Source organism: Talpa occidentalis, unplaced genomic scaffold (assembly GCF_014898055.3).
Source record: "Talpa occidentalis isolate TD23 unplaced genomic scaffold, MPIMG_talOcc4v2.1 talOcc4.8, whole genome shotgun sequence".
Classification (NCBI taxonomy): domain Eukaryota; kingdom Metazoa; phylum Chordata; class Mammalia; order Eulipotyphla; family Talpidae; genus Talpa; species Talpa occidentalis.
The window spans coordinates 82,584,546-82,597,647 of record NW_023605194.1 but is presented as its reverse complement, the minus strand read 5'-3'; positions in this window follow the sequence as shown (position 1 = coordinate 82,597,647).

Sequence of the window (13,102 nt, the reverse complement as noted above, 5' to 3'; positions counted from 1 at the left end):
TTGATCCTGTGCATGAATTCTGAAATACCTATTCAGGATTAACATTCTTAACTTCAAAATGGGTATTTTATGTCAAATTGGGGTATTTATGTGCCAGTATCCATCATTCATTCTTTGAGAGTTGTTCCTATGTAATTGCATATACATGTGGGCAAAAATCAACCTTAATTCCTATTTCATTTCACCCAAATAGTTTAATGTAAAAAGGACCATGTGTCTAGATATAAAAGTTAGAATCATAAAGTTTATAGATGAAAACATAGAAGAATAATGTACACAAACTAAGGATAAACATTTCTTACAATACAAAAGAAAGAGAACCACATCTCCCCTCAAAAATTGAAAAATTAATAAATTGGATTTCATTTGGAATTAAATACTTCTGCTTTTCGGAAAATGTTAAGAATATGAAAAGAAGTTATAGCATGGGCAACATATTTTCAATACTTATATATGACAAAAGACATATCAAAAATGTGTAAAGAACTACAAATTAGTAATGGTAAAAGATTAGAATAGACACTTCATAAAATATGATGTACAAATGACCAGCAAGTCCTTTTTAAAATTTCATTCAAAACAAAATTACCACCATCCACTAGGCTCCCCTCTACCCTTGCTCCCACCCCTTCCCCTCTTGTCACTTTGGTTCTGTCATTAACCTCTGGTTTATTTTTATTTTTTGTCTTTTCATTTACTTTATTTCCTTACATTGCACATACAGGTGAAATCATCCAGTATGTCTTTTTCTTTCTTATTCTGCTTCATATAGTCCCCTCAAGTTCCTTTCATTTTGCTGCAAATGGCAAAAATTCATTTCTTTAAATAGCTAGATAGTATTCCATTGTGTGTATATAGCACATCCTCTTTATCCAATTGTTTGTCAATGGGCACTTAGGTTGTTTCCATGTGGCAATGAGCATTTTAGTGTATAGCTCATCAAGTTAATGATTTCAGATAGATACCCCAAAGTGGGATTGCTGTCTCAGAGGGTAGTTCCATTTTAAATTATTTGAGAAAACATGATGCAGTTTTCCAAAATGCTTGTATCAATTTACAATACATTACTGCAGCAGTTACAAGGTTTCCTTTTTCTCCACAAAGTCTCCAGCTGGTCCTTTTGATGTAAGCCTTTATCACAAGTATGACATATCTTCTTACAATTTTGATGCTCATTTCCCCAATAGAAAGTGATAATCAGCATTTTCTCACATTCCTGTTGTCCATCTGTATGCCCTTTTTGTAGAAGTGTCTTTTTTTCAGATCTTCTGTTCATATTTTACATTTAATTTAATTTTTAAATTAAATTCTTATGTCATTGTTCTCCCTTCAGGTGTGGTCCTTCTGATTCTCCCACCATAGCACCTATGAACCGTCACTATAGTCCCTGGTGCTCTTCCTTCCCCTATCTTGATCCCACTCCCTTCTCTTCCCCTGCTGAATGCCTCAAGTCTATGGTCAACTTGCAAGTTTTGTCTTTTTCCTGACCCTTATGCTCCACCTATAAGTGAAACTATTTGATATTTTTATTTTTCCTTCTGACTTATTTTGCTTAATCTTTCCAGCTTTATCCATGTTGCTACAAATGTTATTAGTTTGTCTTTTTTGATCACTGAGTAATATTGCATTGTGTATGTACACACTGCATCTTCTTGATCCACTCCTCTATTGTGGGGCATTTAGGTTATTTCCATGTCTTAGCTATGATGAATAGTTCTGCAGTAAACATAGGAGTGGAGGTTTCTTTTCAAATTAGTGTCTTTGTGGTTTTTTTTTTTTTTTTTTTTTGTAGATTCCTAATAGTAGAATCCCTGGATCATAAGATAGGTCCATTTTTATTGTTTTGAGGGTCTTCCACACAGATTTCCATAGCAGCTGGACCAGTTTGCATTCCCACCAGCAGTGTAAGAGGGTTCTTTTTTCTGTTCATTTTTGAATTGTGTAGTTTTCCTAAGTGTTGTTGAGTTGCATGAAATCTTTTAGCACATTGGATATTCACTCCTTGTAAGATGTTTGATGTGCACATACCATCTCCAATTTGGTAAGTTACCTTTTTGTTCAGCTGTTAGCTTCTTTTGCTGTGCAGCTTTCATAATTTTATGCAGTCCCAGTTGTTTACTTTTACTTCCATTTTCCTTGCCATTGGGGTCGAGGCCCCAAATATATCTCTGATGCTGATTTTATGGAAGGCATCCCCTATGTTTTCTTCTATACATTTTATGGTTTAGGTCTTACTTTCATGTATGCAATCTATTTTGATTTTACTTTTGTGTATGGTGTTAAAGAGTGATTCAGTTTTATTCACTTGCATATGACTGTCCAGTTTTCCAGTGCCATCAATTGAAGAGATTTTTATTTTTCTGTTCTATGGTTATGACTCCTTTGTCATAGATTAAGTGCCAATGTATGTGTGAGTTTATTTTTGAGTTCTCAATTTTACTCCCTTGATTTGTATGCCCATATTTCTCTTTCTACTCCAATACCATATTCCTTTAACTACTATCCTTTGCTATTACTTGAAGTCAAATGGCATCACATCTCTATTTTCCTTCTTTGCTTTCAAGATTATTTTAGCTATTTGTGTCTTTTGAGGGTCCACATAATTTTTTGTTTTGTTTTCTTAAAAATGTCATCTGAACTTTCATAAGGACACAGTCTGTAAACTGTTTCTGCTAAGGTCATCATTTTGACTATTAATTCTCCTCAACCATGATCATGAGGTATCTTTACATCTCTTTGTGTCTTTATTTTTAACAGTGCCTTGTAGTTTTCATTGTATAGATCTTTTACTTGCTTTGTTAAATTTATTTCTAGGTATTTATTTCTTTTAGATGTGATTGCAAACAGGGTTGCTTTTTAATTTTTTTCTTCTCACCCATTGTTTGAATTTAGGGATGCAATAAATTATTGTATATTGTTTTCATAGTGTACCATTTTGCTCTTCTGATTTAGAGAGAGATGTGTGTGTGTGTATATATATTTAGGTATATAAATTATATTTAGGTATATATAATATATGTTGGTATCTCTCTAATATCACTTGCAAATAATGGTAGTTCCACTTCTTTTCCAATCTGGATTCCTTTTATTTCTTGTCATGCATATACTCTGGCTAAGACCTCTAATTCTAAATTAAATAGAAATGATGAGAGTGGGCATCCTTTTCTTCTTTATCTTAAAGGGAAGTTATTTGTAAAATGGAGTTGCTCTTACGAGGATGCTATAGGTGAACCTTATTTCGTACTAGCATGTACCACTAACTTGATGTTCCCCAGTATCAAACACTCGTATAGTTGCTTATACCTGGCGGTTGTAGGCTCAAGTTGATAGTCACGATTTTGAATGAGTGCTGTGTCAGTAGTTGCAATGAATGCACTTCAGCCTCAAGTGCCTTTAATAGCAGAGGTGTGGGGTGTTTCAACTTCTGACCTGGCTCCTTAGTTGATTTCTATTAGTATACTTCAACCCTTGCCATCATCTGTCTGCTCCTCCAGAGCTCAACAATAGATCCCAGCTCCCCATTATCCTATTATTCTCCAGGGGGACACTTGTCCATTTTCTACTCATGATTGTATGCTTTCCCTTCACCAATGCAGTCACCCAGGATAGTGTCACTAATGTGAGCCTGAGCTCTTTAGTCACCAAAAAAAAAAGGCTCCATGTCTTAGCTGTCCCTCCTTCTCTTGCAATAAGGTGCCTCTGTAGCATTTCTAAGCAAAATTTTGTTACAAATTTTCCTACCTCTTTGATGTTTTTTGTTACTTTTCACTGCAAAAAAAAGTTGATCCTCCAGTCACCCAGTCATTTCCAGGGACTATTTACAAGTACACGCACACACAGTCATTATGTTGTACACATGGGGAGGTGGTGAACCTAGTGTTGTTACTATCCTGCCACCTTGTCAGAACTGTTTCAAATATAGCCCACTGAGGGTAAGGTAAAAAGTATCAGGCTTTTCTGCCCTCCTGCCATTAGGCATAATGATAGAGCCTTGAGGTTCTGAATGCATGCCTCATGGCAGGCACCTGGAGTCGGGTGTGAGCATATGTAGATGGGATTCACCTGGGCTAAGGCTGGACTTATAAGGGTGGCACAGCGGAGTGCAGCGTGGTGGTGAGGTGCTGAGGTTGGAGTTGTGCAGTGGAGTGGACCGAGGAGTGTGGCGGAGAATGGCCAGAGCGCGGCGGAGTACGGCAACGACGAAAGCAGAGAGCATGAAGACAACATGGCTGCTAGAACCGGTAAAGAACCTACCCGGTATGGGTTGGTTGAGTTATACCCACTCATCCACTTAAATTGTACTATTCAATAGCGTTTACTATATTCACAGAACTGTCTCATTATTTTTTTTAAAGATTTATTTTATTTATGCATGTAAGAACTGGGGTGTAGGCCAGAGGTGAGGTTGAGAGGATTCACCAGAGACAGAATGGGGAGCAGAATAGGCGGATCTATCAAAATACACTGTTAAGGGGAGCAGCAGGCAAGACAGAAGAGGTCTGTTCCCTGGTGCCATGTGGGTCAGCTCCCCGGCTGGAGATTGATTGAACCCATGCTGTAGAGGCTGGTAATAGCTTGATAGCTGATACTTATTAACCCCTATACCACCAGGGAGACCAGCTGTCTCATTCTTACCACTAAGTTTACAGAATCTCTGTGCCCATTAGCAGTTTTGTATTATCCACACTTCCCTCCAATATAGGCAGGCTCTAATTTATTTTTCATGTACAGATTTGCCTATTATGGACATATCCTATAAAAGGAATCATATAATGTATGGTATTTAGTGACTTTTTCTACTTTGCATAATATTTTTAAGGACCATCTATGTCGTACATTACTTCATTGTAATATATCATTACCTCATGCCCTTTTATTTCTGTGTAATATTCCATTGTATACTACACCACATATTGTTTGACTAGTCATCTGTCATGGACATTTGGATTGCTATAGCTTTTTTTGACTAATATGAATGCTTCTATGAATAGTTGTATACAAGTTTTTTGTTGAACATATGTTTTTATTCCACCTGGGTGTATAAGTAAGAAAGGAATTGCTGGTTCATATGGTTACTCTATGCTCAACATTTTGAAAAGCTGCCAAACTTTTCCAATGTGGCTGCATGAAAAGAAGCCACTTCTGATAGCTTAAAAATAATTCTGCAGTCTACAAGATAAATCAGCAGAGTTTAGTGGAAATTAAACAGGGAATGGGAAAAATCTGGATCTAGTCCCAGCTCTGCCACTAATTAGTTGTTTGACCTTAAGCAATTCATTTACATTCTCTAAGTCCAAGTTTCTTCATTTGTAAAATAAGTGTGTTTCTTTAAACAAGTACAACTCTTGAATATAATTATAGCTACTTTACTTTTTGTTTTTCAAATCTGCTCTGAGGCCTAAGTTTTCCCTTGGCCCTGAATAAAAATCTTCAGCAGAGCCCATGGTGTCTCTATGATTAGATATTATAAAGACTCCTGATCACTTTTTGCAACAATATATGATCTCAATGAACCATTGCCCTTTCTTACAAAATAGACAAACCTCTGAATCTAATGTATTTTAGAGATTTTTTTCTAGCCCCAGTGGAAACAAGGGATGCTTTTGTTACTAATATGTCAAGGACTAGAGTGTCAGGAGGAGTTAAGAGCAAGGAGGAGCATAATGTTCTTCTTTGTCATGATTTGTAGTGAGGCTCTGGTTTGGGTGTGCTCCAAACTTGGCAGATGTTTAAAATTAACAATTTGTCCTAGTGATCTGTGATAAATTAGATTATCATTTCTGTCTTAGTTTCTAGGACTCCTGTTACAAAATACCACAAACTAGGTGATTTCAACAACAGAAATGTATTGTTTTACCGTTCTGGAGGCTAGACATTGGACATCATGGTGCCCACTGTGCTGAGGTCTCTGAGGGGGACTCTTGCTTTTCTGCTAGCTGCTGGTGGTTTATTGCATCATTGTCTTTGCTTAGCTTATAAATCTATCACCTTGTTCTCAGTCTGAGAATAACTTTCAACTTACAATAGTATTCCCTTTGTGTTTGTGCCTCTGAGCCCAGATTTTTTTTTTTTTTTATAAGAACACCAGTCATGTTGAATTAGGGCATTTACTAGTGACCTCATTTTAACTTGATTTTTCTATTAAACAACCCTATCACCAAATATGAACACATTCTGAGGTACTAGGAGTTACAACTCCAACATTCCATTTTGGGAGAACACATTTCAATTCATAGTATTTTCACAATATAGTAGATGTCCCTTCCTTTTGGTATTTGCATTACTAATCAGTGCCCTTTGTCATGTGACTTCATAGTATGTCCAATAGATAGTTCATCCCGATGGCTTTGGGTTCAGCCATACAGTTTCCTTTTCATATGGAATATGGACTATGACAAATGTAACAGTGACAACAGTTATGAGTGAAGGCTTTCCAGAACATATGTATTTCATCTCATCCTCTTGAGATTCTGTCTGCTATGAGAACAGCACATCCTCCGTATTGCTTCTCTGCCAATGTAGAGTCTGAAATGATAAGACACATGGATAAAAGACTTGGAGTTCTCCATTCCATCAAAACTGCAGTGAAAGTACAGTTATCATGTATAAGAATAAGAAATACATTTGGTTATTTTAAGCCATTGGTATTTGGGGGCTTCTTGTACCACAACAAAATGTAACTGATAGAGAACTTGTGCTTGTTTTGGAAATCATTAGTGATTCTTACTAAAAGGTTCTTACTAGAACCTTCTGGTTTCAAGCAATGCATCTCTGGGTTGCTGTTGACTCCTTCCTTAGTCCCTATTCATTGGTGGTTTCACTAATCTCTACCCTTAGTCTTAAGTAGTTATCTCTGATCAACAGTATTGAAAATCACTTTACTTTGATTTCATTCTCTTTCTGGCCCATTTCCTCCATGGAAAATGGATGTGGACAGTCTCTGGAAATGAAGGACATTCAAAGTAGTTCTACACCCCACCCACCCCCCTTCATTTGAAAAAATGTATTTGTCATTTGAATTGGTACAAGCACAAGGTGCAAAATTCAAGATGTACAAATAAAATATATATTTTAAAATCTTTTTTCCCCTCCAATTTTGTTTACTGAAGTAACATGGAGGATTGTTGGGGCACTGGGGGTGGGCAGGGTGTTAAAATCTGCATTTGTAGAGGTTTGAGCATATAACCCCTGGAGCAGAAACAAAGATCTAAACTGATTTTACCTCAGTTCCTTTTTGATTCATCCATTAGAGGTTAGCCATCCCTGTGTTTGTTTTGTTTGGTTTTCCTTATTACATTTTTATTACATATTTTTTGAACATTGTTGTTTATTTTTTCACGGTAGTGGATTCCTCTCCTCAGGTGCAGTCACCATAGTTTTCCAGGCAACAGAGTACTCCCAGTCCTCCGCCAAATTCCGCTGAGCTCTCCTCCCCTCCATTTCTCCCTCCCTTTCCCTTCCTGATTGTCATATATATATATATATATATATATATATATATATAGTCTCAACTTCAAGGGTCAGCCTTACCATTTGTCTTTGTCTGATCCTTTGTTTGATTTCTCTGGATTCTATATAAGTGAAACTCTCTGGTATTTTTCTTTCTTCTGGCTCACTTCGCTTGGAATAATCCCTTCCAGGTCCATCCATGTTGCCTCAAATGGCATGAGTTTACAAAAGAATGCAACTAGACCATTATCTTGCCATATACAAAAATCAACTCAAAATGGATAATAGATTTGGATGTAAGACCTGAAACCATAAAATACATAGGAGAAAACATAGGCAAGACACTCAATGACATAAACCTCAGAAATATATATCTGGAATCATCTCCAGCAGCAAGGAAAATGAAGGGGAAAATAAACAGCCCTTTCTTTGACCACTAGGTTATTCAGTCGAGTCAGCATCAGCCCACTAGGTGGCTCTTATCTTTAGGGAATGCATATTAAGAGCTCTAAGGTTTTGCCTGTTGTCTAGCACGTTTGTGGCAGCTCTGCAATTAAGCTGCTCAAATCTCCTTCAAGATAATCTACAGTGAGGAGCATAGTTGACTGACAGCCCCACCTGCTATCTTTTTTTAAAAAAAGATTTGCTTATGCACTCAAGAACTGGGGTACTGGCCAGAGGTTTGGGGGGGCGGATTGAGAGGACCCACCAGAGACAGAGCGTGGAGCAGAATAGGCGAATTGACTGAATACACTGCTGAGGGGAGCAGCGGGTGAGTAAAGAGAGGTCTGCTGTGCCATGTGGGCAGTTCCCTGGCCTGGGCTTGAACTCATTCTGCAGCGCCTGTCAGCTTCATAGGTTGCGTCCCAAAATCTTGCGCCACAAGGGAGGCCCCCACCTGCTATCTCTTTCATTCAATTTTGATGTTTGTTTTCAATGCCCTATTTCCTCTGGTTGTCCCAGGCAATGACTAAGCACAACAAAGATTCCAGTGCTAGTCCATTTCTGCCTGATAAGAAATTCCTATGATTAGGGTTACCAGATAAAATATAAAACACCCAATTAAATTTGAACTTCAGATCAGAAATCAGTAATTTGGGTGTTAATATGAATATAATTTTTGGAGAATGCTTGGACTAATAAGTATCTTATTCATCTGAAATTTAAAGTCAATTGTGTGTTCTGTATTTTCATTTGTGAATTCTACTTTCATGACAATAGTTGTTTGAGCACATGGTACCATCCTGACTGAATGTGATTTATGGATGTGTGAGGCTCTTCCTATCCAATCCTTGATCTCCCCCCTTTATAAGGTTCATATCTGCCTAATATTTTGCCTAGCCTATTCAGATCTTTTCCTCTTTATCATTGACAATAAGTTTCCCATAAAAGCTCTTGCATGTCTAATCCTACCTTGGCATCTTCCTCTTAGAGGACCTGACCTGACATACAGAATTTGATGAAATTTGTATCTTTATTTCTGCTGAAGATTCTATTTTTTGCCATCATGTGGATATTGGACTAGGGGGCTAGTAAAGTCCTTCAAATTATATTTTATCATTCTGAGTTTCTTCCTTAGGCAGGAAGATCATATTGTTAAAAATCTATTTTACTGTGTGAAAATGAAAGTAAGACTTGTTGAAGACTGATTTTCTAATATTCTAGGCTTCTTCTAACGTTACGTGGAAATTGGTTATAAAGAAATGCAGAAATGGTGGTTAAATGAGGTGAGGAATTAGGTCATCTTTCCTCCACATCCTAAAAGCTAGAAGCTGGAGACTGTGCACTGGCTAATGCTTCCCTAACTGTGAATGCTGAAGTGGTCGAGCTGAATCAGACATCAAGTTACTGTCATGTTGCATAGCTGCAGTCACCAGGCTGGGACTTTATCCCACTGATCAAACTAAAGGAAGAACTGGATCTTCTCCAGTTTTACAATTCCATAATCCCCATTACTCACCTGTCAGGGCCCTCTCTTGGAATCAACATCCAGTCCTGCTGAACACTGGTGCATTGAACTTATGAAGTGGGCAGGGGTAGGGGTGGGGGGTGTCAGACACACTTACTGTTTTTTTCATTGTCATTGACTTTCACCAGTGAAGTTTTTTTTTTAATACATAAAGTGTGTTTTGTCTGGCTACTGTCTTTGTGTTATTGAAACTGCCACTGTAATTGAGGCATCGGTATCCAACCGGGAATGCTAGATAACAAGGAACTGGAAATCTAAGTCTTCCTCAGGTGTGGGAAATGATTACCTGTGACTGGTCTGATACGCCTGAGAGGGCATGATGCTTCAGTGGTGCTGTACAGCTCAGTGAGTGGGAATCTTGAGGAAGGGACGCTGTAGGGTAAGGAAAAACGTAAGGCTTTTCTGCCCTCCCACCATCAGGATAGATGATGAAACTCTGTGGTCCTGAATGCATGCCTGATGGCGGGCACCTGGAGTAGGGTGTGGGCATAGGTAGATGGGATTCACCTGGGCTGAGACGGTGCTTTTTAAGGTCAGTGTCACGGGGACACCAGTAGAAGCCAAGAACGAATAGAAGCCGAGAGAAGAAGAAGAGAAGCAGAGAGAATGCCAGAGAGCCCAGATAGAGTGAGGATTTGCTGGGGGCTGGGAGGCCTGCCAGCCTCCCGGCCCCCCAGCACCCCTGCCCACCATATGCCTGGTGAACCCCAATAAAAACCTGCAAAACCACTGAGGACTCTGACTCCTCCTTTACTCGGTCTGCTGGATCCTAGAAGACCTGCACAGTGCCCATTCTTGCCCCTACAGATGCCAAGCCCCGCGAGTCAGGTGATCTCCATCACCCTAATGAAGGAAATAACCCTAATGCATACCAAGTGAACCCACACAACTGCCATGTGAGCTTGCCCTATAAAATAATAATAATAAATAAAAATTTGCAATTTATATGTTCCCTATAAAATGATAATAACAGTTATCATTTTAGGAAATAAATGCGATAAAAGTGATTTTGTCCATAATCGTACATAAATCAGACAAAAAAGAATATTAAGGGAAGGACATGAACCATCTGAAGAATGGGAATGAGGAAACTCCAAAATTATTAAGCCCCATGCGTATCTAATTAGGATAGTAAAGCATTTGGCACAATGGGTGTTCTCTGAGGTGCTGTCTCCTATAACCCCATTATCAAGCAATGGGAGACTGTAGTAAAGACTTTCATGCCCTTTCCAGATCTCTTTACCACATTGGTGCCTCCAGCCTTTTGCTGCTTGAGTGTTGGCAACAAAGAGTTCATAGCGATATCTTTCTCCTGAGAATTGTCCTTGACTAAAGAAAATAATTCAGTAGAAATGCTGTGGAGATAAAGGTCTCCCTCAGAGGCAGCTCATAGCTAGTTATTTATAGATACAGCCTTTAAAAGGTCAGCTCCATTACTTCAAGTTGGGACACACTGTGGCGTTACTCATGCTCCAGATTGCTCCATTAGATCAGGCTAAGTTTACGCTTCAGCTGAACTCAACTCTTTACCTAAAGTCTTCCTCAGTTAAATCTGATGGCTTATTCCTGTTCTGGATTTACCTGAGAGCAGTTCTTCCATTAGCCATGTGCCCAAGAATCCTTGTCTCAGGTTGTACTTCTGGAGAACCTGATCTGAGGCAGTGGTTTATGCTCTCCCAGCAGATGATATAGTGGAAAAGGGAGAAGGCCCATTTTTTTCTTAGGTCATAGTGAGAGTGGATATTAGCCTCTGTATTGCCAAAATAAAGGTGCTATTTCTACGGTCATACAACTTAACCATCTCCGTAATTTAAGGGCCAGTTTCCTCATCAGGAGCCTAATGTCTGACAAGCTTTGCTGAATTCATCTGCACTGCCTCAGAACATGACAAGGAATGGAAACCATGTACCTAATACTGCTCCTGGTGCTATGATTTCCCCCAATATATACTAAACCAGAAAATCTGATGAGAATCACATCATGTATTCCCTGGTTTGATCCACAGAAATATCCACTGTACCCACCAAGAAAGATTGGAAGGAAAGTAACTGTGGAACTTCCAAACACTGCATCTAAATTCTTTAAGATTCAATAGAGAGGTGTTATAGATTAATTTATTCATATTTCCATCACTCTTAATAGCTTAGACTTATTAATGTGAATTTTGGGGGTGCTTCGTTTTCAGTTTGTCACACACTGCTAAGAATAATATTCAGTTGCTATTACACTCAATAAACAAATGAGAAAAGTGAAGTGGAATTTAAGTCATGATTTCATGATTTCTCTAGAGTGCAGAGCATGGGCCTAGTTTTAGAAGTGTAACTTGAGAGAGAGGATAATTGTGACCGATACTTTTAGTATGAGTTTTACAAATTAGGATCTATGCATTTGTGTGTTCTGGAAATAGTTTCGTGTGCTTTGTCAAGGGCTGCTTTTCATGTTTCTATCCAATAGCCCTCAACATTTCTTAGGCTGTTATTACCTACTATGAGTATCACTGAGAAAGGAAAGACATGGGGGAGACTTTTTAAAAGCACAGGATTAGACTGAGAAGATAATACCTTAAGATGAGAAGAGATTGAGATGTTCCGCTGTGGTTTGAGAAGGGTCTGAATCTTAACAGTGCTTCCGAGTATAATACATCTGTATTTATTTCATTGTCATATTTGGTTATTGATGTCTAAGTATGTAATCCCTTCTAATCTTGTGATGTTATACTTATTGCTACTAAAGGAAGGTGGCATTTAATAGTCACTGTGAGTCTCATGGCAGGTGTATATTTTCAATTTAGATGACACCCTCTTGTTCAGCCACTTAATAGGTGTTTATAGGGAATTGCCTACCTCACATTTCTTTGTGTCAGAAATGTCCTCATCTGTATTATGGGGAGAATGATAGTATCTAACTCAGAACATTGCTAGGATTGAGTTAAATAACAAAATATGATGAACACCTGGGGAAGCGAACCCAAGGGACTGTGTTGGTGGACTATGGGTGATGTGGTAGTGGGTGCACTACTGTGACAATACCTGATGAGGTTATCCCAACAGGACCTCATTTAGAAATACACAATTACATAATTTTTTAAAAAAGTTTATGTGTCCAAAAAAGCTTTGTTTAAAGCCAAAAATATTATATATAAGTTTCTGGTTTTGTTTGCTTTTTGTTGATTTATTTTACCTAATCATTTGGCTTGGTCAAAAGTTTAGAATTCAGGTGACTGTTTCAAGATATTTTGATAAAATGATGTTGGTGATTTAATGTTTAATACTATTTTTATTTTTCTATTGTGATTATTTCATATATTAAATATTGAAGCTTAATCTGTAATTTTAACTTTGCTTAGTACAGGAAGGAAAACTGATACCTCTGAGCAAAAGTTATTGTCATGGGCTAGTCCCAACATAAGATGTCTTTATTTCATTGATTCCACTGATAGTCCTAACAGGTAGGCAGAAAAATTTGTAAATACAAACATTTTTTGAAGGAAAATAAGACTCTCAGAGCTTCACTGGTCAACACAGACATTCTCGGACTTGAAATAACATCCTTTCAATTTTTTAAATTAACATCTGGATTAACAGTAATTAATGTTCTATATTGTTTATTGATTTGTATGGTGTAAAATATACTGATAATTTTCAAAATGACCTTATATTTTAGATGTTTTTCTTGTAAGCAGAA